This window comes from Pseudorca crassidens, chromosome 4, assembly GCF_039906515.1.
Source record: "Pseudorca crassidens isolate mPseCra1 chromosome 4, mPseCra1.hap1, whole genome shotgun sequence".
In the NCBI taxonomy this organism is placed as follows: domain Eukaryota; kingdom Metazoa; phylum Chordata; class Mammalia; order Artiodactyla; family Delphinidae; genus Pseudorca; species Pseudorca crassidens.
Window position 1 is genome coordinate 20,785,488 of NC_090299.1, and position 27,805 is coordinate 20,813,292.

At 37.2% G+C, this 27,805-nt stretch overlaps 1 long non-coding RNA gene and 1 other non-coding gene across 2 annotated transcripts in view; one reads left to right on the forward strand and one right to left on the reverse strand.

The window, feature by feature from the left end:
• The window catches only part of LOC137223089 (uncharacterized), a 370,295-nt gene that overhangs the window by 40,533 nt on the left and 301,957 nt on the right, over nt 1-27,805 (reverse strand). The window lies entirely within an intron of this gene.
• LOC137224193 (U6 spliceosomal RNA) lies at nt 10,457-10,560 on the forward strand. The gene has a single exon (XR_010943288.1). It is a non-coding gene; the product is annotated as a U6 spliceosomal RNA (small nuclear RNA).

Consider the following 27,805-nt stretch of genomic DNA (forward strand, 5'->3'; position numbering starts at 1 on the left):
ATAATGATCAAGGGATCAATCCAAGAAGAAGACATAATAATTGTAAACAGTTATGCACCCAACATAGGAGCACTTCAATACATGATGATCTTTCACCAATGGACAGATCATCCAAAATAAAAATAAATAAGGAAACACAAGCTTTAAATGACACATTAAATAACATGGACTTGATTGATATTTATAGGACATTCCATCCAAAAACAACAGAATACACTTTCTTCTCAAGTGCTCATGGAACATTCTCCAGGACAGACCATATCATGGGTCACAAATCAAGCCTTGGTAAATTTAAGAAAACTGATATAGTATCAATTATCTTTTCTGACCACAACGCTATGAGACTAGATATCAATCACAGGAAAACAACTGTAAAAAATAAAAACACATGGAAGCTAAACAATACGCTACTAAGTAACCAAGAGATCACTGAAGAAATCAAAGAGGAAATCAAAAAATACCTAGAAACAGATGACAGTGAAAACACGAAGACCCAAAACCTGTGGGATGCTGTGAAAGCAGTTCTAAGAGGGAAGCTTATGTCAATACAATCCTACTTCAAGAAACAAGAAACACCTCAAATAAACAACATAACCTTACAGCTAAAGCAGTTAGAGAAAGAAGAATAAGAAAAAACCCCAAAGTTAGCAGAAGGAAAGAGATCATAAAGATCAGATCAGAAATAAAGGAAAAAGAAATGAAGGAAATAATAGCAAAGATCAATAAAACTAAAAGCTGGTTCTTTGAGAAGATAAACAAAATTGATAAACCATTAGCCAGACGCATCAAGAAAAAAAGGGAGAAGACTCAAATCAACAGAATTAGAAATGAAAAAGGAGAAGTAACAACTGACACTGCAGAAATACAGAGGATCATGAGAGATTACTACAAGCAACTATATGCCAATAAAATGGACAACCTGGAAGAAATGGACACATTCTTAGAAAAGCACAACCTTCCGAGACTGAACCAGGAAGAAATAGAAAATATAAACAGACCAATCACAAGCACTGAAATTGAAACTGTGATTAAAAATCTTCCAACAAACAAGAGCCCAGGACCAGATGGCTTCCCAGGTGACTTCTAACAAATATTTAGAGAAGAGCTAACACCTATCCTTCTCAAACTCTTCCAAAATATAGCAGTGGGAGGAACAACTCCCAAACTCATTCTACGAGGCCACCATCACCCTGATACCAAAACCAGACAAAGATGTCACAAAAAAAGAAAACTACAGGCCAATATCACTGATGAACATAGATGCAAAAATCCTCAACAAAATACTAGCAAACAGAATCCAACAGCACAATAAAAGGATCATACACCATGATCAAGTGGGGTTTATCCCAGGAATGCAAGGATGCTTCAATATACACAAATCAATCAATGTGATACACCACATTAACAAATTGAAGGATAAAAACCATATGATAATCTCAATAGATGTAGAAAAAGCTTTTGACAAAATTCAACACCCATTTATGATAAAGACTCTCCTGAAAGTAGGCATAGAGGGACCTTACCTCAACATAATAAAGGTATATATGACAAACCCACAGCCAACATCATTCTCAATATTGAAAAACTGAAACCATTTCTTCTACGATCAGGAATGAGACAAGGTTGCCCACTCTCACCACTCTTATTCAACATACTTTTGGAAGTTTTTGCCACAGCAATCAGAGAAGAAAAGAAATAAAAGGAATCCAAATCAGAAAAGAAGAAGTAAAACTGTCACTGCAGATGACATGATACTATACATAGAGAATCCTAAAGATGCTACCAGAAAACTACTAGAGCTAATCAATGAATTCGGTAGAGTAGCAGGATACAAAATTAATGCACAGAAATCTCTTGCATTCCTATACACTAATGATGAAAAATCAGAAAGAGAAATTAAGGAAACACTCCCATTTACCACTGCAACAAAAAGAAGAAAATACCTAGGAATAAACCTACCTAAGGAGACAAAAGACCCGTATGCAGAATATTATGACACTGATGAAAGAAATTAAAGATGATACAAATAGATGGAGAGATATACCATGTTGTTGGATTGAAAGGGTCCACATTTTGAAAATGACTATACTTTCCAAAGCAATCTAGAGATTCAGTGCAATCCCTATCAAACTACCAATGGCATTTTTCACAGAACTAGAAGAAAAACATTTCACAATTTGTATGGAAACACAAAATACCCCAAATAGCCAAAGCAATCTTGAGAAAGAAAAACGGAGCTGGAGGAATCAGGCTCCTGACTTCAGACTATACTACAAAGCTACAATAATCAAGAGAGCATGGTACTGCCATAAAAATAGAAATAAAGATCAATGGAACAGGATAGAAAGGCCAGAGATAAACCCATGCACATATGGTCACCTTATCTTTCACAAAGGAGTCAAGAGTATACAGTGGAGAAATGACAGCCTCTTCAAAAAGTGGTGCCGGGAGACCTCCTAGAGAACGGACTTGAGGTTATGGGGAGGGGGAAGGGTGAGCTGTGACAGGGCGAGAGAGAGTCACGGACATATACACACTAACAAACGTAGTAAGGTAGATAGCTAGTGGGAAGCAGCCGCATGGCACAGGGATATTGGCTCGGTGCTTTGTGACAGCCTGGAGGGGTGGGATAGGGAGGGTGGGAGGGAGGGAGACGCAAGAGGGAAGAGATATGGGAACATATGTATATGTATAACTGATTCACTTTGTTATAAAGCAGAAACTACACACCATTGTAAAGCAATTATACCCCAATAAAGATGTTTAAAAAAAAAAAAAAGTGGTGCTGGGAAATCTGGACAGCTACATGTAAAAGAATGAAATTAAAACACTCCTTAACACCATACACAAAAATAAACTCAAAATGGATTAAAGACCTAAATGTAAGGCCAGACACTATCAAACTCTTACAGGAAAACATAGGCAGAACACTCTATGACATAAATCACAGCAAGATCCTTTTGACCCACCTTGTAGAGATATGGAAATAAAAACAAAAATAAACAAATGGGACCCAATGAAACTTAAAAGCTTTTGCACAGCAAAGGAAACCATAAACAAGATGAAAAGACAACCCTCAGAATGTGAGAAAGTATTTGCAAATGAAGCAACTGACAAAGGATTAATCTCCAAAATATATAAGCAGTTCATGTAGCTCAATATCAAAAAAAGAAACAACCCAATCCGAAAATGGGCAGAAGACCTAAACAGACATTTCTCCAAAGAAGTTATACAGATTGCCAACAAACACATGAAAGGATGCTCAACATCACTAATCATTAGAGAAATTTAAATCAAAACTACAATGAGGGGCTTCCCTGGTGGCACAGTGGTTGAGAGTCCACCTGCCATTGCAGCGGACACAGGTTCATGCCCCGGTCCGGGAGGATCCCACATGCCGCATAGTGGCTGGACCCGTGAGCCATGGCCACTGAGCCTGCGCATCCGGAGCCTGTGCTCCGCAATGGGAGAGGCCACAACAGTGAGAGGCCTGTGTACTGCAAACAAACAAACAAACAAACAAAAAACTACAATGAGGTATCACCTCACACTGGTCAGAATGGCCATCATCCAAAAATCTACAAACAGTATATGCTGGAGAGGGTGTGGGAAAAGGGAACCCTCTTGCATTGTTGGTGGGAATGTAAATTGATACAGCTGCTATGGACAACAGTATGGAGGTTGAAAAACTACAAATAGAGCTACCATATGACCCAGGAATCCCACTACTGGGCATATACCCTGAGAAAACCATAATTCAAAGGAGTCATGTACCAGAATGTTCATTGCGGCACTATATACAATAGCCAGGACATGGAAGCAACCTAAGTGTCCATCGACAGATGAATGGATAAAGAAGACATGGCATATATATATACAATGGAATATTACTCAGCCATGAAAAGGAATGAAACTGAGTTATTTGTAATGAGGAGGATGGACCTAGAGTCTGTCATACAGAGTGAAGTAAGTCAGAAAGAGAAAAACAAACACCGTATGCCAACACGTATATATGGAATCTAAAAAAAAAAAATGCTTCTGAAAAACCTAGGGGCAGGACAGGAATAAAGATGCAGATGTAGAGAGCAGACTTGATACTTGAGGGGGGTGCGGATGGTAAGCTGGGACTAAGTGAGAGAGTGGCATTGACATATATGCACTACCAAATATAAAATAGATAGCTAGTGGGAAGTAGCTGTATCGCACAGTGAGATCATCTTGGTGCTTTGTGATCACCCAGAGGGGTGGGATAAGGAGGGTGGGAGGGAGATGCAAGAGGCGGGAGATATGGGAATATATGTATACATATAGTTGATTCACTTTATTATACAGCAGAAACTAACACACCATTGTAAAGCAGTTATACTCCAATAAAGATGTTAAAAAGAAAAAGAACCAAGGTTAAATCTATACTTTCTTAATGATCAACTTTAATGCATATGAATAAATGTATACTTAGTGAGGTTTAAATAAATACATATGTAAGTTAAAAAAAAAAAGAACCAAAGCACAAATCAAAGACCTAAAAATCGGCAAATGAACAAAATTCTCTAAAATTTATATTAAAGTGTTCTTAGAACACTTAAAATTTAACCTACAATAATTAAAATATGATACAGAACTTTTAAGTCTAGGAGAAGATAAACCAAAGATAATATGTTTGACATAAAATAATTTTTTATATAAGCAAGGGAACATGATTTGTGTGTTAAGGAACAATCTGTCTAGTAAGAGACAAATATAGAAAGCATGATACAATATGATAATTGCCATATGATAGTGTCAGCTTAATATGGTAGAGAAATTGGTGTAGTACTGTCTGAAGAGACAACAGGTAAACTGTCCTTGAAGTATAAACAGGATTTCATGATGGGAGGATATTCCAAAGAATGTAAACGCATTCCAAATAAATTTCAAGGATATAGGATATTTAGGAAATAGTAAGTAGTTTGAGTATAGATGTAAGAAAAATGCAGGAAAATAGTCTATTAGAGAAATAGCAATGTTCCTTCTCTTTTCAATATAAATATTTATATATGTATATATGTACATATTTAATTTTTTGCAGATGTGCAGGGAGTTAGCCATTTTGCTTTCAGAGAGTGTAACGTGATATAACTTTCACTGTTGCCTTGAATATGTATTCAAATATATTTTTTAGTGAAGTACAGTTGATTTTCAAATATTTTGCTATTCTATTTTTTTACATTTTATTTCATCAAATAATTTAAATAGGAAAACTTCTTACACTTCTTGCAAAGTATAATGAAGAAACCATCTTTGGTGTTGGAGAGATCTGGCATCCAATCCACGTGTAGCAGATGCTGACTTTGATCAAGGCACTGTGCTTATGTAAAGCATGCTGTGTAACAGCCTGCGATTATGATGCTCTTAAAATCATTTGAGTTTTGGAAATTACTTTGTGACTTAGAAATTTTGATTTAAGCCTATGTAGTATAGCACTGAGCCTGGCACACAGAGAAGGGACTGAAAAAGTGTTATTCCCATAATTATGTGTGTGTGTGTGTGTGTGTGTGTGTGTGTTCTACATCGTCAACCACAGATCCCTTTTAGTAGTGAGATCTCTGGAAATATTATTATTTAGGTTAAATTAATGTCAATGGAAAAAGAGGCTTTAAATGATAGTTCTGGAGGCAGAATGCCTAGATCTGAATCTTGGCTCTGCCACTGATGAGCCATATGACCATGTCGCTTTATCTCTCTGTTGCCCCATCAGTATAATGAGGATAATAAATACTTACCTCATAAGGTGGTCATATATTAAAAGAGTTAATATATGCAGAGCACTTGGAAAAGTGCCTGGAAGAGGCAAGCACTTAAATGTTAGCTAATGTAATTATTGAAAAGCTAGGATATGCTTTTGATGGTGGTTTCGCAAATGCATCTTATATAAAGAAGAGATAAACATTTTGCTGTATGTGATTATGACAGAAGTGTGTCATCCTCATTATCAAAAAGGTCTATATTACCTTACTGTGATTAGGTCTAAATTTAAATTTCTACAGTCAGAACAGAATAAGCTCTTCAAAGTCCAAAGTTAGTTTGAAAGCCATCTTAATCGTATAACATGTCTATCCAAAATTGAAGAGCTGTTGATATTTGTTCCTTATCTGAAAAACAGTCACAATAATATCTACTTCTATGTTTGATGTTGATCTGATAGAATTAAATATGATAATGCACTCAAAGTGACGACCTTATGCCTAACTTAATATTCTATTAGCTATTGTTACTATCATCAACCATTTTCAAATGGTCTCTCAACTTATTTCCTTACAGGGCTGCTTAACATTTGTGAATAATTGTGAGACTATGGCTGTTGGATCTAAGAGTCGACTTTAACTGTTTCCTGTTGTAATCTAGTATAACACCAAGGCAATCAGGGGCACTTCTTTTGCCCTTTGATGAGGCCGGGCTATAAAATCCTTAAATATACTAATAACAGGAGGAAAATATTTTTCAGAGTCTGACTTTCAATCCTAATATTTATTTCTTTTGAAACAAGAGAAGAGACAGGTCCTTGATTAATTTATTATTGTCTGATAGTTATTTAAAATAGTGCTTTCATGTTTCTATTTCTCACATTTAACTTACTGCTTTTTCCATTTTTTCCCGAAACTGTTCAGTTGGATAGTAGAGCTGAATTCTTAACTTGATGAGAGTTGTAATTTTCAGGTGTAAAACTTTTGCATCTATTACAAATCAGACTAGTGGCTGTTTTCTTCTCACAGTCCCAGTTTTAGTCTGTTAATCTTCCCACGTTTTATTGTTTCCTCTATATGGTAAATATTTTACACTACGGTGTATAATTTTGGAATCCTTTTATTTAATTCACCTGAAGTGTTTGACATTATCTGATTTTAACTATATAAGATTAACACAATGAAACTTCTTTTCTAACAATTTTTCCATCAAAAATCCAGAATTGTCACTTACAAAGTAGCACTATTGATGCCTTTGTAGGCATTTTTTCAGTCAAGTCCTGTATTTCCAAATTAGTCCTGCTATTAAAAGTAAAAGCTCTTTTAGAGCAAATGTGTAACATTAAAAAAGCATCTATACTATGACCAAACTGTCTAGTTCCAACTCAAGAAAAGCACTGACAGTTCTCATTAGGAGTATTTTTTTTTTATGTTATACAATTTCTCAATGGAAGGACACATAAAAATATACAGCTGAAATGTTTATTCAGGCTTATAATTCATGCAAAAAATCTTGCTGAGAAAATCAAGAAAATATATTTCCCCTCCCATTTTTGTAATTTAGCTCTATTTGAATAGTCTGAAGATAGGTTTAAAAATATCACATGTGGAGGGCTTCCCTGGTGGCGCAGTGGTTGAGCTTCCGCCTGCCAATGCAGGGGACACAGGTTCGTGCCCCAGTCCGGGAAGATCCCACATGCCGCGGAGCGGCTGGGCCCATGAGCCATGGCTGCTGAGCCTGCGCGTCCGGAGCCTGCGCGTCCGGAGCCTGTGCTCCGCAACGGGAGAGGCCACAACAGTGAGAGGCCCGCATACCGCAAAAAAAAAAAAAAAAAAAAAAAATCACATGTGGAATAAGAATAAATTTGGAAAAGCAGAATTTAAAATATGCTATTCTCTCTTTTTAAATAATGAAGTGATAGTGCTGTTACCATGAAGAACCAAGAAAACATTTGTTTTAGCACATCATATGATACAATGGGGTGATTGCAGGAAAGTAGGAGAGGTGAATGTGTCCAGAGCAGAAGCTCCACTTGCACTTAGAGAAAGAATCTACTGTGAACTGTCTGCTGGTGCGGGTTGAGGAGAGGGCTTGGAACATCAAGAGCTACTTACTTACTGTTTCCAATATTTGGTTTCTTCAAAGTGAAGAGGTTTCAATATAATAATAGTAGGTCAACACTGCTTTTACGGACATTATTAAAACATAATCTCAAACTCAAGAAAACTTTTATGTAAATGATTTTTTAACCCCCCCAAATTTAAAATTCAACTCTATTTTTATTAGATGGGATCCTGGCTAGTTTCCACCTCCTGAGGTTTTTTTTTTATTCTGTGTTTATTTTTAAGACTAATTATCCTCACCTACATAAACTTCCTGGTTTTCAGAATATTTAATTGCCTGGTCAATGTCTCTGTTCTCCAGATGACAGTTATCTAACATGCATCATCAAAGGGACCCAAAATTCAGACCAGATGACATCTACTCAAGAGTACAGGAGGAACCGAAGCATTAAATTGTGGCAGTCCTAGCCAACATGTGTAGCTTATCATTGCAAACAAGTGCTCAGCCAATGGAGTTGTGTGTTGTCATTGTGACCCATAACTGTTGGAAGAGTTCCAGAAATGACATAAGGAATTCTGCATAGAGCAGGTGGCAGGTGGGCACCCAAGGTAGGTTAAATGAATGTATGACTTAGGAAGTTGAATAAGTTACAGACTGGCATAATTTGGATACATAGTAAATTTAAAAGATTACTTGTATTTACGTTCTCATTATTTAGAAATTGATCTGAAGCTTATACAAAGAAATTGGATTTAAAGTGCGGTAAGCAATTAACTGTCAGATAAGATTTGCCTTTTTTAAATCACAAATTCAGAATTCCAGGATAATTTTTGTCTTTTTTTACATAAAGGGAAATAATGGTAATTTTACACCTTAAAGGAAATAACAAAATCTTTAATATTTGTCTGTTAAAAAGTAAAATGATATGGTAGCACCAGGAAATACACATTGGCAGGAGATATTCCTATACCTTCAATCTGAATCATCTGAATAAAAGAAAATTTCACATCCCTTTAGATTTCACAAGCTCAAGGAAATGTGAAACATTTGACATTTTCACCTTAGTGTTTTCACACATAAAAGAGACACCTTTCAAGGGTAAGTAGCAAACTTGCTTTTCCTGTTGAAAGCTAGTTTTGCAACTCAAAGGGCAAATAAGGAAAAAATGTTGCTCTAGAATTTTCTGAAATGCTACAACTCACACAGGCAGTAAACTCCTGTTCTACTCACGGTGTCTGCACGTGGCCCAAGTCAGAATCTTAGCTGCTGAATTGCTGAGAATTTAGAAATGATCCCTTCTAACCAGTCTACCGTATAGGTGAAAATCAGAAAAGGTGTAAAACTTGTGCATTGACAGCGTTCAGTTCTTCCAGTCTTAGTTACTACACATTTAGTTGTCACTTAAGTTTTAATTGGCTGAAATTAGGCCCCTTAGTTTCATTGAAACTATGCAAAGTTTTTATTCTGCAGCAGCTACTCCATTCACTCTGGTTGTGACGCTTTGTAAATGAAAGTCAAGGTGACTTTTGCATATATGCATATTACCATTTAAAAGTAAATTCAGAGGCAAGATGAGGCTGAGATTTGTGGCCTATTAGATGAAGATAGAAAATTTGGTGCATTTCTAAGCAAGAGCTAGGTCCCGTGGGAGCATAAAAGGCACTTAGGGAAGCAGTGAAAAAGGGCTAGAAAACTGTAGAAGGCCTTCAACACCAGAGAGAGGATATATTTAAAACACTAGTCAGCAAGGAATGACGATAGGGATTTGAGAACGTAGAGATTATGTTTACTGTGCTGGTGTCAGGGAGGGCACTTTGGCAGCGGTGGGTAGAATAGAGCGCACAGGAGGGAGACAGGGATAGGAAATGTATCGACCGTGTAGGGCTTCCACATCAGGCACTGGTTTCTGACAGACTGACGTTTGGAATGCAAGCTGAGTAAGCATAAGTTCCAACCTCCTGTTTCTAACAGGACTTGAGCACCAACCACATCCTATCCCGTAGAGGCACCACCAGAAGCTGCTTGGTATCTTCTCCCCAGGGTTCCGAGCTCTGGCTCCACAGGCTCCACGTCTCAGTTCCTGCAGTTCCGGCAGCAGCCAGGTGGCCCCCCTCCCCAGAGGTCTGAGCACCAACTCTATGATAATCTCTCCCTGAAGCTCCTTGGCTCTAATATTCCCAATCTCTGCCTTTTTGTTCCCTTAGACCTAGTTGGAGCTGTCTCTGCAGTTATCATTTCTGGATGACCTCAGTATCCTCTTGGGGCTTTTTTAGGCCTTCAGAGCATGTGTAAGCTGATCTCTATACTAAATCCCTCTACTGCAACACCTTAGTGCAGTTTCCATTTTTCTGCTGGAACCTGATTGATAGAATGAGGGTGAGCGGTGTACCATCTATGTAGACAACATGGCAGGAGCACTGGAACACAGAAGTGTGGGTACGGTCAGGGAAGATAAGTAGTTAGATGTGATTAGACCACACAGCTGAACATGAGATGTCCTGAAAATTACACTGGGAAAAATTAGGGTGGGATTTTAGTAACATATTAAGTGTCTATATACAAACAAAACTGACTTCTATAACATGCATCACACATCCCAATAACTTCCTCAGGAACACACTGATCTAGTCTAAGTTTTTAAATGTGATGGGCTTTAAAAATATACGGAGTGCTGGCTTCGGCAGCACACATACTAAAACTGGAACGATACAGAGATGAGCATGGCCCCTGCGCAAGGAGGAGATGCAAATTTGTGAAGCGTTCCATATTTTTGATATTAATAATAAAGAAACGGCATTTGTTGAGTGTTTATATATATATATTTATTTAATTATTTATATGGAGACTCTTACACTTCCCCATCAGGTTAAGTGGCCTATATACAGTGGCATCCAGGGAGATGTCTAGGGGCCGACGGATATGGTTCAGAGCCTCATGAAAGCAATCTGAACTACAGGTATGTGGTTTGGAATCATCAGTACACAGATGACAACTGAATTTATGAAGGTTACTGAGATAACCCAGAAAGAAGGCAGAGAGTGAGAGAACATAATGTTTATGGCAAAACATAAGAAGCAACAGTTTCCATGATTTTTCGATAGGGCCCCTGTGCTTTAAACAATCAATCTGATGTCTGACTCTCACGTTCCATTTATACTTTCCGCCTATATCCCTGGAATTAGTTGCCTGCTATTTTCGAGCAACACTTGCTGAGATGACAACATGGGATAGTAAACTAGGCTTGGGCTTTAGGTCCAAAGTCTTGGGGTTGGACATAAAGACATAAAGTCATAAATTCAGCTTCGTAATAGTCAGGATCTCTTTAACCTCTCGGGTTCTCTGTTTTCTTCTCTGTAACATTAATAAGGATATTGATCATTAATAACGATTTCATCTCAGGGCTGTTGTGGGCATTAAGAGTCATACAACAAGCAGTTGTTGGTCAGCTGCTAAATGCCAGTTGCAAAAAAAAATTTTTTTTAAAAAAGGGGGACTTCGCTGGTGGTCCAGTGGTTAAGGCGCTTCTCTTCCACTGCAGGGGGCATGGGTTTGATCCCTGGTTGGGGAATTAAGATCCCACATAGTGTGTGGCACGGCCAAAAAAAAAAAAAAATGCCAGTTGCTGCTTGGTTGTCACTATGGGTAAAAGAGGAAAAAGAGCTTACAGACCAATGGGGGAGACAGACACATTACGAGGTGAATATAATGTATATACAGGGAAGCAACAGAGAAGGTATGAGGCTCAGCGGCAGGGAAGGATTCGTAGACAGGCTTTAGCTGTTTAGGCTGAATCCTGAGGAAAATATGGGAAGCAGTTGAATGGAAATAGAATAGTATACTATTTGGAACTTAATATCAGGTGTTTAGTAAAGGAGTTTATTTTCTTCCCTTTTACTACCTCCTTCTAGTCCTGGTCAGAAGTTAATTGTTTCAGAAAGATTGCCTGAGCTTACTGGCTTCCTTTGTACTTCCATTTAATCCTCTATTCTATTTGACTTGAACACACATTAACTGTACTGTTTTTATCATTTTACTTTTGTGGATATAATTGATAATTGCTCTTATATTTTAGTAGGTGCCCCTATTTTGTCTTTTTAAATAGAAGAAAACTTACTGGGAAAATTATTTTTAGTATTCTTTTGATGTCTATAACAGTGTCCAACATACAGTCAACCCCTGAAAATTTTTTTCAATTCTTTTTGTCATATAAACAGCAGGCAATGAAAAGATAGCTACAAAATGATTCTTAATACATATCCATTCTGCTCTTACATAAATCATAGAGAAGGATAAAAACCAGGTGGCAGCGACATGAAGACCCCTGAGGACGTGACAAGAACAGCCTCTGCAGCGTGGCTGGAAGTGACGTGTGAGTGCAGAGTGGAGGAGAGATGCTGAGATGAGACAGTCAGGACAACCTCTATAGACAACTCTTTCTAGAGGTTTTGCTGTGAAGGTAGCAGAGGAATGTGGTGGCGCTTAATGGGAAATAAAAGGGTTGCAAGGGAGCTGTTATCATTTTTTAAATAATAGGAAGTCCCCAGAACATGGCTGCATATTCATGGGAAAGTTCCAGTTTTCTATCGATGATGGAGGAGAAAGCCCTGAGGCTTCTGGCAAACATCTTTTCCCTCTTCTCTAAAACTGAAGGCCACCAAACCATTTTAGCAGTTCTATGAGTCTTCATTCTTTTGGCTTCTTTGGGGAGTCACTATCCCACAACTGATATGACTATATCACTATTATAATATTAGAATTCAGATATAATTGTGTTCCTAACTGAACATGAAGTAAACAGGTAATAGAATGTTACTCTGATTTTATATTGGTAGCTGTATCTGTCTCAAATCATTAAATTTTTGCTCAATGAAATCTCTTGGACATATAAAACATGACAGACCTTTCAGAATAGGTGACTCAAGAAATTTATATCTAAGGGGAGAATATTTTCAGCGGTAACTCAGGCAGGGTTCTTTTTCACTGCATAGTGAAGGAGAGCTATGTGACCAGCTCATGTCTACAGGAATCACTGGACGGGCTTTCATCTCATCACTACATGAAATCGGCAGTGTACCCCACTTTTCAGGAAAGTGTTACATAATCTGTGAAAGGGGGCAAGTCCCTTGACTTTATGGTAAGATGGCGTGCACTTTTTTCGTCCATGGAAGGGCAGGCTGGCTGTCACATCTTTTACTTGACTGAAAGCCAGTGTTGTGTCTGCAGAATTTTCTGTGTAGGTGATTCCAACTCTTTTACCACCTTATACAGCAAGAGACTAAGAACTCAGTGTGTACATCTTAGACATGAAACAGGATCTGCTTGACCCCTGAAGAGAGGGAGAGCAGTTTATTTGTCTGGTCCCTTTGGCCTCCCTCTGTTCTGTTTTGGGAACTCTGATTGTTACAGGGTGTTCTCCAAACCATACTCACCTTCGCCCCCAAATTGTGCTTCAGAAAAGACCGATGCAAAGCAACACCTTTGAAAATGTCCTCATGTGATCAGTGGTTTCAATTTGGAATCTGGTCCTGGTTTACGGAAGAGATGAGAAGGAAAATTCTCCTGTCCTGGGGATTTTGTATGTTTTTTCAGCCTCTCAGATTTTTTTCCCCTTAAAATGTGGTTGTGAAAAGCAGATGTTCAGTAAAGCTCAAGGCCTTAGAAATATTCATCATTCCATGGTAACTCAATACCTCAGGGTAGACACTATCTGTAGTGGCAAAATAGATCTTTTTTCCCATGCCTACCATGGAACTGTAGCCATCGAAATGGCACAAAATATGGCCTCTGAATTTAGCCTACATTCAAATCCATTTATTGTTAGAAGAAATCGTGCAATGCCAATTAAGGGTTTTTTTTAATCTTTCATAAGTCAACTGCATATTTATTTTGCTGACTAGACAGAGTCAGATACAACACCCAAAATTAAATTTCTGCCCCAAATATCACAAAATGGATGCCGAGGTCTCCTTAAAAACTTACTGAGATCCCAACTTCGCTTCTAATAGCAGTGTTCAGTGTCTGGCACGTCACTGTAATGGCTATTTCGGTGTAGCATCGTGGAGAACTACATCGATTACAGCCCATTGTTGTAAGGTGACCTTGAACCTCATGTAAAGAGTTGCACAGATTCAAAGTTTCTCATCTACCAGAAACATTCAAAACTTGGAGTGTTTGTTCAAATTCTTCTTCTAGTAATAACAATGTATTGAAACCACTTTTATTTTCTGACATTTGTCTGTGTAAGGCATGTGATTCACTACATTGGTTTTATACTGGAGAAATAAATTTGGAACACTTTGTTACAGCAGAAGCTGATATTCATAACTGGTTTCTTGAATACCGGGCAACTAATCAGTCATGGATATATTAACAGGCTATTCATGCTTTTCTTATTTTCACTCTGAAGTAAATAAAGAGAGGCCCTTTGGCTGGGATGTCATTCAATATTATAATGATACAGTGTTGATAATAATTTCTACTGGGGAAATATAGTATCTGTCTTTACATTCATCAAAGTAATAAATAAGCAAAGTTCCAGCTTATATACAATCTTTCCTCAGTTTGCTGCTTTCTGAAAATTGCTTTGAAAGTTCATTAGAACTGTATAAATCATAGCCAGCATATCATTCCCTCAGAACAGCACACAACTGGGAAATACTTTACCAGAAAAGCAGAATGTTTATTTCACTGGCTAGATTTGGCACTGTACTCCTATGGCTGCAAAGTCTTTTTTGAGTAACCCAGGCTCCCTTCCTTCCCTCCCTCCCCTCCCTCGCATCCCATCTTAAGTTTGTGCATTGAGCGTTGTAGTTCTACACTAATGAATGTATATTTGAGAGCTATTTCTGGTCTCTAATTTTAGCAGTATTATAGTGCCTCCTCCGAGAATGTGTTCAGTCTGTGATCCATCACCTGACTTAATCAACCAAAGAGTATTGGCCTGTAGAGAGTGTCCCTTTCAGTCATAATCATCCTATAGTGAATCATTAATACACAGTTTCGGGCTAAACTAGCGGTGATCCTTTTAAATGCTTACATATGCCACAGACAAATGAGGGCCATGTGTATTCCATGCTATAGGCTGCTGAGTACTTGAGGTGTGTGGGCAGCGGGGAACGGGAGGGTCTTTAACCAATGGAAAGAGGGACAAAAAGAGTCACAGAGGCAAGAAGTGAGTGCCTTGTGTGGGTCTGATTTCACAGAATAATCAATCTCAACCTTTTTCTATGCATCAGTCTTTTGAGATTCTAATTAAAGCTGTGATTAAAAGCAAATATGCACATATACAAATTGTTTTGCATAAAATTTCTAACAGTTGCTAGGTCTCCTGAAATCTCAGGTTAAGAATTCCCACTGGGACCAATGGTGTTTCAGAGCAGAAAAAAGTTGGACCTCATTATATTAAACTGGTGGGAATCTCAAAGAAAGAAAGATAATTAGATAGTAGTGAGGGGAAGAACTAAAAGGGTTCATGTAAAATGAAAAACAATGGGATTGAAGCAAGAAGTAATGGCAAGATTTAATGTGAAATAGAGCTACAGAGAAATTATCTGGAAGACTTGTTATCTTGTGGCGAATTAAACTGTTGGGAAATTTGTTCAGAAGACCTGGGATGTTTTCAGAACGCGCTCTAAGGGAGATACAATTTTGACAGATCTTGAGGGCTCTTGGCAGAAGCTCAGAAGGTTCCCCAGGGTGCTGGAGCTGCTGACATCAGAAGCAGCAGGGCTGTGGCTGCTCTTGATAAAACACAGTTTGCTAAGGAAAGAGAAACTTTATGTCACCTTGACTTTGGCATCTACTGAGAGAGTGAAAGAGGGGGACTGGAGTTTAGATGACAAGGGAAGTTGTGTTTGAGCCACAGAGGAAAACAAGTAGTTTCAAGTGTTCAAGTGTTAGCTGTTCAGTGTAAAGGGACACATGGTGGGCAGAGGGTGGGGTCCTCAGCTGGACTGAGGGCAGGACATTATTTGAAAAGAGTGTACCTATGCCCTGATGCTGATTTGGTGATACCAGGATTAAGCCCTAGCTCTGAATTTACCACGACCTAGCGCTGTGAATTTGACTAAGTTATCTTACATCTCTGGAACTCGTTTTCTTGCTCAGAAAAAGGTCCACAGGAGGCCTAAATGATCCCTAAGATTCCTCCCAACTCTAGAAGTCTCTGGTTATTGCAGAGAATGGAAATCAATGGGGAGAAGAGCCATACTGCTTCAACAATGCTTTACTTATTTTCAAAAAGACCTCTCTTTTATGCCTACTCTGATGCATTCCGTGTGTTGATTAATAATTTTAAGTAGATTAACACCATTGATTTCATGAAATACAAGAATCTCAATTTTCCTAGGTAAATCTTGACAATTATATTTTTCTACCAGCAGCTGGAAATCAGCAGTTTTAGTTAACTTTTAGAAAAGCAAATATTGCATTTATTTACTCTAGTTGCTATGTGGAAACTTAACCACTGCCAGCTTCAGCCACAGGACTTTCTACAAGAAGAAGTTGTGGTTTCTAGATGAGCGTAAGTGAATAGCGTTTTCCGAGGCTGCTTCAGGGAGCGTCTGAGATATCTCAGCATATTTTGCATCTTGGCAGAGTGAACCTGTTATGAATTCTCTGGGCTTGGCTGCCAGGCTCCTACCCCAATTATTACCTTCTTATTTTGGCAGACAAGAATGGCTGGGAACTTGTGTGGGATGAAAGAGTTGGTTCCAGTGGTCTCGGCAGTGCCTCAAGTCTCCCGTTGGGTAGGTTCTTGCAGAGTGAGGCTGGAAGCGCCACTTAGAGCATCTGATTCTAACCTCTGCAGTAAGCAAACACCCATTCTTATATTCATCAACTGGAGCCTCATTAGGTAGGACACTGCTCAGGCCACACTCTGAAAGCCTGTCAGTCCATGTGTCTTGTATAAAATGTTATAGATAATTGTCCTATAATATTTTAAATAGGAAAGGATTATTTGTCATGATTGCTAAAAAACTATTTTTGAGGAGGCATAGCATCTGAGATCCTTTAATTCAAGGGGGACAAACACTAAAAGCCACATGAATTCAGACGAAAACAAGAGATGTGAATCCATTTTACACTCTACAGGACAGATGCCATTTAGAGCAGTGCCCAACCTGGATTTTCTGGGTCTCTGAGTAGTTGAAAGTGCAGAGTTATTTAACAATATCTGTTATTCAGTATGAACTGTGATTATTAACTTCAGTCTGATTAAATAAAAGTATTAGCTCTCTAATGTGGAAGGTCTACACAATTGTTTTTTAAAGGAAATCCCCATACTCCTAAAACCGTTAGTGCCAGTTGCCATATTTAAAATGTGTTAATAAATAGACAAACAGAAAGACATTAACAGGGTGAGCCTAGCTTAATATACTAGAAAGATCACTGGATCTTGTGTTAGAATACTTGCATTCCGGCCTCAGCTTTATGACCCATTATGTGTCTGATCTTGAGGAACTTACTTTAAAATATAAATATTTATTATATATTTCTATAAAATAGATAGCATCTGAAAAGGGATAGCCTACTAGAGTGGGCAAAATTCTAAGATGCTCTCCATGACTTCCACTCCCTGGCACATATGCCCCATATAATCCCCTCCTCTTGAGTCCTGGTGGCACCTATGAATATGAGGGAATATTACTCTCATAATTATTGATATTATATGTTCTATGTAAAAGATGAAGGGATTGTAATGATGTAATAATGGTAATCTTGGGAAGGGGATAGTGATTGGAAGAAAGCATTATGCAACTCGTAGTTGCAGACAGTGTTCTCTTTCTTCATCTAGATACTGGCTATTTGGCTGTGCAGTTTATTAAAATTCACAGAACTACACTATGTGTACTTTTTGAATGTTTATTGTGTTTCAGTGAAACATTAAAGCATTTATATGTATTTTTAAAAACTTTTTTCTTTTAGACTATTAAAAATTAAAATTATCTAAATAAAAACTTATACAAAATTATTTAAATAAAGCTGACATTTATTTTGAAAATTTGTTTTGAAAATTTACTTAAATTTTATTAAATATTTTGATTAAAGTAACACTACTCACAATTTTAGAGTTCGATGTTCACCTAGTTGCCATTTAAAGGATTTTATGCTTCATGTATTTTATATCTAGTTCCACATATATTTAAATTTAACAGTAAAATGATTTGTAGAGTACTACAAACTGTTCTTCAGCCACCATCTGCAGCTGATATGAGTTCTCTGCTAATTCATGACTAGTTGCAAAACCACAAATTGAAACACACAAAAAGTTAGGACAGATGCTTGACACTACTAGAAAATGATACTTCATTATTCAAGAATTGACTAAAAGACTTTAAAATAAAGACTGTTACAAGAGACACTACATAATGATCAAAGGATAAAGCCAAGAAGAAGATATAACACTTATAACTATAAACACACCCATCATAGGAGCACCTCAATATATAAGGCAAATACTAACAGCCATAAAAGGAGAAATCTACAGTAACACAGTAATAGTGGGGGACTTTAACAACCAACTTTCATCAATGGACAGATCATCCAGACAGAAATCAATAAGGAAACACAGGCCTTAAATGATACATTAGACCAGATGGGCTTAATTGATATTTATAAAGCATTCCATCCAAAAGGAGCAGAATACACATTCTTCTCAAGTGCACATGGAACGTTCTCCAGGATAGATCACATCTTGGGTCACAAATCAAGTCTCGGTACATTTAAGAAAACTGAAATCATATCAAGCATCTTTTCTGACCACAACACTGTAAGATTAGAAATCAACTACAAGAAAAAAAAAACTGTAAGAAACAGATATACATGGAGGCTAAACAATATGCTACTAAAAGCCCAATGGATCAGTGAAGAAATCAAAGAGGAAATTTAAAAATTCCTAGAGACAAATGAACATGAAAGAACAATGATTCAAAACCTATGGGATGCAGCAAAAGCTGTTCTAAGAGGGAAGTTTATAGCAATATAATCTTACCTCAGGAAACAAGAAAAAATTTAAATAAACAACTTAAATTTACACCTAAAGCAACTAGAGAAGGAATAACAAACCACATCCGAAGTTAGTAGAAGGAAAGAAATCGTAAAGATCAGAGCAGAAATAAGTGAAATAGAGATGAAGAAAGCAATAGAAAAGATCAACGATACTAAAAGCTGCTTCTTCAAAAAGATAAACAAAACTGATAAACCTTTAGTGAGACTCATCAAGAAAAAGAGGGAGAGGGCTCAGATCAATAGAATTAGAAATGAAAAAGGCGAAGTTACAATGGACACCACAGAAATGCAAAAGGATCATAAGAGACTACTACAAGCAACTATATGCCACTAAAATGGACAATGTAGGAGAAATGGACAAATTCCTAGAAAGGTACAATCTCCCAAGACTGAACCAGGAGGAAATAGAAAATATGAACAGACCAATCACAAGTAATGAAATGTTGAAACTGTGATTTAAAACTCCCAACAAACAAAAGTCTACGACCCGATAGCTTCATGGGAGAATTCTACCAAATATTTAGAGAAGAGTTAACACCTATCCTTCTGAAACTATCCCAAAAAATTGTAGAGGAAGGAACACTCCCAAACTCATTCTATGAGGCCACCATCACCTTAATACCCAAAACAGACAAAGATAGCACACAAAAGAAAATTACAGGCCAATATCTGATGAACATAGACACAAAAATCCTCAACAAAATACTAACAAACTGAATCCAACAATACATTAAAACATCGTACACCATAATCAAATGGGATTTATCTCAGGGATTCAAGGATTTTTTAACATCCACAAATCAATCAGGGTGATACACCATATCAACAAATTGAAGAATAAAAATCATATGATTGGGACTTCCCTGGTGGTGCAGTAGTTAATAATCTGCCTGCCAATGCAGGGGACATGGGTTTGAGCCCCGGTCTGGTAAGATCCCACATGCCATGGAGGAACTAAGCCTGTGCACCACAACTACTGAGCCTGCGCTCTAGAGCCCAAGAACCACAACTATGGAGTCCGCATGCTGCAACTACTGAAGCCCACACACCTAGAGCCCATGCTCCGAAACAAGAGAGGCCACCAAAATGAGAAGCCTGCACACTGCAACGAAGAGTAGCCCCAACTCACCGCAACTAGAGAAAGCCTGCATACAGCAATGAAGACCCAATTCAGCCAAATAATAATAAATAAATAAATAAATAAATAAATAATATGATCATCTCAACAGATGCAGAAAAAGCTTTTGACAAAATTCAACACCAATTTATGATAAAATCTCTCCAGAAAGTGGGCACAGAGGGAACATACCACAACATAATAAAGGCCATATATGACAAACCTACAGCTCACATCATGTTAAAAGGTGAAAAGCTGAAAATATTTCCTCTAAGATCAGGAATAAGACAAGGATGTCCACTCGTGCCACTTTTATTCAACATAGTTTTGGAAGTCCTAGCCACAGCAATCAGAGGAGAAAAAGCAACAAAGGCAATCCAAGCTGGAAAAGAACAAGTAAAAATGTCAATGTTTCCAGATGACATGATACTATACATAGAAAATCCTAAAGATGCTACCAGAAAACTACTACAGTTCATCAATGAATTCAGTAAAGCTGCAGGATACAAGATAAATACACAGAAATCTCTTGCATTTCTATACACTAACAACAAAGAATAAAAAAGAATAAAATACCTAGGAATAAACCTACCTAAGGAGACAAATGCCTGTACCCTGAAAACTATGAGAGGCTGATGAAAGAAATCGAAAATGACAGAAACAAATTGAAAGATATACCATGTTCTTGGATTGGAAGAATCAATATTGTCAAAATGACTATACTATCCAAGTCAATCTACAGATTCAATGCAATCCCTATTAAATTACCAATGGCATCTTTCACTGAACTGGAACAAAAAAAAATCTTAAAATTTAAAAATTTTTATGGAGACACAAAAGACCCTGAATAGCCAAAGCAATCCTGAGAAAGAAAAACCAAGCTGGAGAAATCAGGCTCCCTGATTTCAGATTATATCACAAAGCTACAGTCATCAAAATAGTATGGTAGTGGCACAAAAACAGAAATATAGATAAGTGGAATAGGATAGAAGGCCCAGAAATAAACCCACACACCTATGGTCAATTAATCTATGACAAAGAAGGCAAGAATATACAATAGAGAAAAGACAGTCTCTTTAATAAGTTGTGCTGAGAAAACTGGACAGCTACATGTAAAAGAATGCAATGAGAACATTCTCTTAAACCTTACAGAAAAACAAACTCAAAAACTCAAAACAAACTAAATGTAAGACTAGATAATATAAAACTCTCAGAGGAAAACATAGGCAGAACACTCTTTGACATAAATTGCAGCAATATCTTTTTTGATCCGTCTCCTAGAGTAATGGAAATAAAAACAGAAATAAGCAAATGGGGCCTAATGGAACTTCAAAGCTTTTGTACAGCAAAGAAAATCATAAACAAAACGAAAAGACAACCCACAGAATGGGAGAAAATACTTGCAAATGATGTGACCAACAAGGGATTGATCCCTAAAATATACAAACAGCTTATGCAGCTCAATATCAAACAAACAAACAGACAACCCAATCCAAAAATGGGCAGAACACCTAAATAAACATTCCTCCAAAGAAGACATACAGATGACCAAGAGGCACAAGAAAAGATGCTCAACATCACTAATTATTAGAGAAATACAAATCAAAACTACAATGAGATATCACCTCACACCAGTCAGAATGGCCACCATCAAAAACTTTACAAACAATAAATGCTGGAGAGGGTGTGGAGTGAAGGGAAACCTCCTACACTGTTGGTGGGAATATAAATTGGTACAGTCACTATGGAGAAAAGTATGGAGGTTCCTTATGAAACTAAAAATAGAGCTACCACATGATCCAGCAATCCCACTCCTGGGCACTCATGGTCACTCCAGAGAAGACCATGGTTTGAAAGGATATATGCACCCCAATGCTCATTGCAGTGCATGGAAGCAACTTAAATGTCCATTGACAGATGAATAAGTAAAGAAGATATGGTACATATATACAATGGAATATTACTTAGCCATTAAAAAGAATGAAATAATCCCATTTGAAGCAACATGGATGGACCTGGAGATTATCATACTAAGTGAAGAAGTCAGACAGAGAAAGACAAATATCATATGATATCATTTATATGCAGAATCTAAAAAAAAAACTATACAAATGAGCTTATTTACAAAACAGAAACAGATTCACTGACTTAGAGTATGAATTTATAGTTACCAGGGGTGAAGGGTGGGTGGGGGGAGGGACAGATTGGGAGTTTGAGATTGACATGTACACACTGCTATATTTAAAATAGATAACCAACAAGGACCTACTGTATAGCACAGGGAATGCTGCTCAATACTCTGTAATAACCTAAATGGAAAGAGAATTTGAAAAAGAATAGATACATGTATATGTATAATTGAATCACTTTGCTATACACTGAAACTAACACAACATTGTTAATCAACTCTACTCCAATATAAAATAAAAATTAACAATAAAAGGATCGACTGTGTTCATACTATCTGGGAGAAAGAATTTTAAAATTAATTAGCCTGTCTTTTACCTAAGCACTGCCATCACCTACATCCTCTCCAACGCAACGAAAACATTACCCTATTTCTGATATCAGCAAATGCACAATGTACAAATCTTGGCATTCAGATGGACATATGGACTAAGATATGAGAAATATTTACTAGGGTCTGAACAGTTTCAGAAATAAGAAGTGATATTTGGACTTCCAGGTCACATCTTGCTGGCACTGGGAGCTGGATCCCATGTGTGGAAGTGCCCACATGTTCTTTAGTAACTGTATTTGTTCTTTTATTTTGTTTATAATATGTGGATTCTCTAAAGTATAGAGCCCAAAGCAGAACCTCTTTGCCTGTGTCTAGGGGCAGGACTGAGGGGCAACACTAAGGGTTTTTGAAAAATTCAGCATTTTGAAGAGGAGAGATACACGAGGTCACTCAATGCTATAATATAAGAGAAATGTGATTTACTGTATGAAATAACATATATTTGCTATGTGTGTACTGTAAAATTATCCTTCAGCACCATCATATTTATGTTTTGTATTTAACAGCAAACAAAGTTAGCTGTTTTCTTCCCTTGCCTAAGTACCCATTGCATTTTCTCATTTATTTTCAAGTTGATATTTTTCTTAGTGAATGTTCCTGCTTATTAATATTTATCAAAATAAGACAAAATATTTTTGTCTTCCTATATTTTTCTCTTTCATCATTCACACTGTAGCTATGTATTTCCTAATATGGCGTTCTTAGAAAGATGCTTCCTAATATCAAACATTGCTCCTGCTTCCTAATATTGAATATTGTTCAGTTACACTCCCAGAAAGGTGGCTCCTTTTTAAGGCAGTTCAGATTTTTTCATTCTTAGTATGATTACTGAATATGACTCTTAGTATGATTACTAAATCTCACTTTTATGAGTGAGATTGTTCTAGTTTTTAAATGAAAAAGCTTCCATGATGTTATCAATTGCTGAATTCTAATTATAATATTAAATTCGGTTGGAAAATTACATAATTGGAAACTACAATTCAGGAGGTGCTCTGAATTGGTTGTTCCTGGCACTATTTCTACAATATAATTATAATAGAACAGCTCTCAATAGACTGGGGATGTGCCTTAAGTATTATACAAAGAGAACACAATTGTTAATCCAATAAATTTGATAACAAAGAATTCATGTGATGATGGTAATGATTTCAATATAAGTAAATTTAGTGTTCCACTGTAGATATTTCTGTTAGGAGGGAAAACATTCAGAAAAGAAAAGAAAAGAAAAACTTCTTATCAATGAAGAATTTCATGGTAAAGTAGAATTACCGTATAATGTCTATTTCTTTAGAAGAGGATGTTGCTTCTTTTAGAGGGAATAGAGAGATTATATCAGTATCTAGAAATTATATGTATACATGAACGAAATGAGCCTACTAATTATTTTTCCCTGTTTACTTTCTTATGACATGGAATCTCTTAATATATGCTTCAAAATTTGTGGTAAATTAAATTTTAATTTTTTGTCATAGAATATCATTGAAGATGTACTTTAGTTTTTGTTCATACAAATATATGCATACAAAACCATGAAACAATTCAATGAGTTCCTTCCGTTTTAAATAATTTCAAAATCTTGCTTTTTACATGGAATCACAAACTTTTTAAACTTAAAATTGCTCTTCCATGATTAAAGAATAAGGAAGAAGTTTTTTGGAGTGCCAATGCTGAACTAACAGTCAAAGGTGGGGCATTTTTGTGTTTCTCCTAATGTTTATTCAATGGGTATTTTTAAAATGTTTGTTGACCAATAAAAGAAATCCCTTGGTTGTAATCTGGAAGATGCTACATAAATGTAAAACAATATTGCATGACTTCTGTTCTTGGTTATGAGGATGTAATAAAAGCCAACTTACTTTCCCAACTGAAATCAACTAGAAAAGTCTACTATAAGAACAAACATTTGAGTGGTGGTGTGTGCAGTGCTTCTCCACACAAGTGCCAAGGTGTGTCCCTGCAGTGGTTCTGTGCTGGGAAAGCCAATCCTATGTGTCAGGTGCAAGGCCTCTGCACACACTGGCCCCTACAGAACCAATGTCCCGAAGCTCCCAGGGCAGCTACACCAGCCGCTGAGGTGGAGCTGCGAAGCCGCAATCCCAAGTCGGCCACCGTTCAAGGGCCGGAAACCTGATTCCTTCCTGACTTGCCCATCCTCCAGCCATGTGGCTGACCGGGTCTTGGTGCTCTGGCCTGGTGTCAGGCCTGAGCCTCTGAGGTGGGAGAGCCGAGTTCAGGACACTGGATCATCAGAGACCTCTCAGCCCCAAGAAAAATCAATCAGCGAGAGATCTCCCAGAGATCTCAGTATCAGTGCTAAGACCCAGCTCCACTCAACGAAAAGCAAGCCACAGGGCTGGATACCCCATGCCAAACAACTAGCAAGACAAGGACACAACCCCACCCATTAGCAGAGAGGCTGCCTAAAATCATACTAAATTCACAGACACCCCAAAACACACCACCAGACGTGATCCAGCCCAACAGGAAGACAAGATCCAGCCTCATCCACCAGAATGCAGGCACCAGTCCCCTCTACCAGGAAGCCTATACAACTCACTGAAAAAACCTTACCTAGTGGGGGCAGATACCAAAAACAATGGGAACTACGAACCTGCAGCCTGTGAAAAGGAGACCCCAAACACAGTAAGTTAAGCAAAATGACAAGACAGAGAAACACACAGCAGATGAAGCAGCAACGTAAAAACCAACCAGACCTAACAAATGAAGAGGAAATACGCAGTCTACATGAAAAAGAATTCAGAGTAATGATAGTAAAGATGATCCAAAATCTTGGAAATAGAATGGAGAAAATACAAGAAACGTTTAACAAGGACAAGAAGAATTAAAGAGCAAACAAACAATAATGAACAACACAATAAATGAAGTTAAAAATTCTCTAGAAGGAAACAATAGCAGAATAACTGAGGCAGAAGAATGGATAAGTGACCTGGAAGATAAAATAGTGGCAATAACTAGCATAGAGCAGAATAAAGAAAAAAGAAAGAAAAGAATTGAGGACAGAGACATCTGGGACAACATTAAACACAGCAACATTTGCACTAAAGGGCTCCCAGAAGTAGAAGAGAAAAAGAAAGGGACTGAGAAAATATTTGAAGAGATTATAAGTTGAAAACTTCCCTAATATGGGAAAGGAAATAGTCAATAAAGTCCAGGAAGTGAAGACAGTCCCATACAGGATAAATCCAAGGAGAAACATGCCAAGACACATATTAATAAAACTATCAAAAATTAAACACAAAGAAAAAATATTAAAAGCAGCAAGGAAAAAGCAACAAAAAACATACAGGGGAAATCCCATAAGGTTAACAGCTGATCTTTCATCAGAAACTCTGCAAGCCACAAGGGAGTGGCAGGACATATTTAAAGTGATGAAAGGGAAAAACCTACAACCAAGATTACTCTACCCAGCAAGGATCTCATTCAGATTCAATGGAGAAATTAAAACCTTTACAGACAAGCAAAAGCTAAGAGAATTCAGCACCACCAAACCAGCTTTACAAAAAATGCTAAAGGAACTTCTCTAGGAGGGAAACAAAAGAGAACGAGAAGACCTACAAAAACCCAAAACAATTAAGAAAATGGTACTAGGAACATACATATCAATAATTACCTTAAATGTAAATGGATTAAATGCTCCAACCAAAAGACATAGACAAGCTGAATGGATACAAAAACAAGACCTGAATATATGTTGTCTACAAGTGAGCCATTTCAGACCTAGGGACATTTACAGACTAAAAGTGAGGGGATGGAAAAAGATATTCCATGCAAATGGAAATCAAAAGAAAGCTAGAGTAGCAATTCTCATATCAGATAAAACAGACTTTAAAATAAAGACTATTACAAGAGACATAGAAGGATACTATATAATGATCAAGGGCTCAATCCAAGAAGAAGATATAACAATTGTAAATATTTACGCACCGAACAAAGGAGCACCTCAATACATAAGGCAAATGGTAACACCATAAAAGGGGACATCGATGGTAACATAATCATAATAGGGGACTTTAACATCCCACTTTCACCAATGGACAGATCATCCAAAATAAAAATAAAGAAGGAAACACAAGCTTTAAATGATACATTAAACAAGATGGACTTAATTGATATTTATAGGACATTCCATCCAAAAACAACAGAATACACATTCTTTTCAAGTGCTCATGGAACATTCTCCAGGATAGATCATACCTTGGGTCACAAATCCCACCTTGGTAAATTTAAGAAAATTGATATTGTATCAAGTATCTTTTCCAACCACAATGCTATGAGACTAGATATCAATTACAGGTAAAAAAAACTGTAAGAAATACAAACACATGGAGGCTAAACAATACACTACTAAATAACCAAGAGATCACTGAGGAAATAAAAAACTACTTAGAAAGAAATGACAGTGAAAACACGACGACCCAAAACCTATGGAATGCAGCAAAAGCAGTTCTAAGAGGGAAGTTTATAGCAATACAATCCTACTTCAAGAAACAAGAAAAAACTAAAATAACCAACCTAACCTTACACCTAAAGCAATTAGAGAAAGAAGAGCAAAAAACCCCCCAAAGTTAGCAGAAGGAAAGAAATCATAAAAATCACATCAGAAGTAAAAGAAAAAGAGATGAAGGAAATGATAGCAGAGATCAATAAAACTAAAAGCCGGGTCTTTGAGAAGATAAATAAAATTGATAAACCATTAGCCAGACGCATCAGAAAAAAAGGGAGAAGACACAGATGAACAGAATTACAAATGAAAAAGTAGAAGTAACAACTGACACTTCAGAAATACAAAGGATCATGAGAGATTACTACAAGCAACAATATGCCAATAAAATGGACAACCTGGACGAAATGGACACATGCTTAGAAAAGCACAACCTTCCGAGACTGAACCAGGAAGAAACAGAAAATATAAACAGACAAATCACATGCACTGAAACTGAAACTGTGATTAAAAATCTTCCAACAGACAAAAGTCCAAGACCAGATGGCTTCACAGGCAAATTCTATCAAACATTTATAGAAGAGCTAAGACCTATTCTTCTCAAACTCTTCCAAAATATAGCAGAGGGAGGAACACTCCCAAACTCATTCTACGAGGCCACTATCACCCTGACACCAAAACCAGATAAAGATGTCTCAGAAAAAGAAAACTACAGGCCTATATCACTGAGAAAATATAGATGCAAAAATCCTCAACAAAATACTAGCAAATAGAATCCGACAGCACAATAAAAGGATCATACACCATGATCCAGTGAGTTTTATCCCAGGAATGCAAGAATTCTTCAATATATGCAAATCAATCAATGTGATACACCATATTAACAAATTGAAGGAGAAAAACC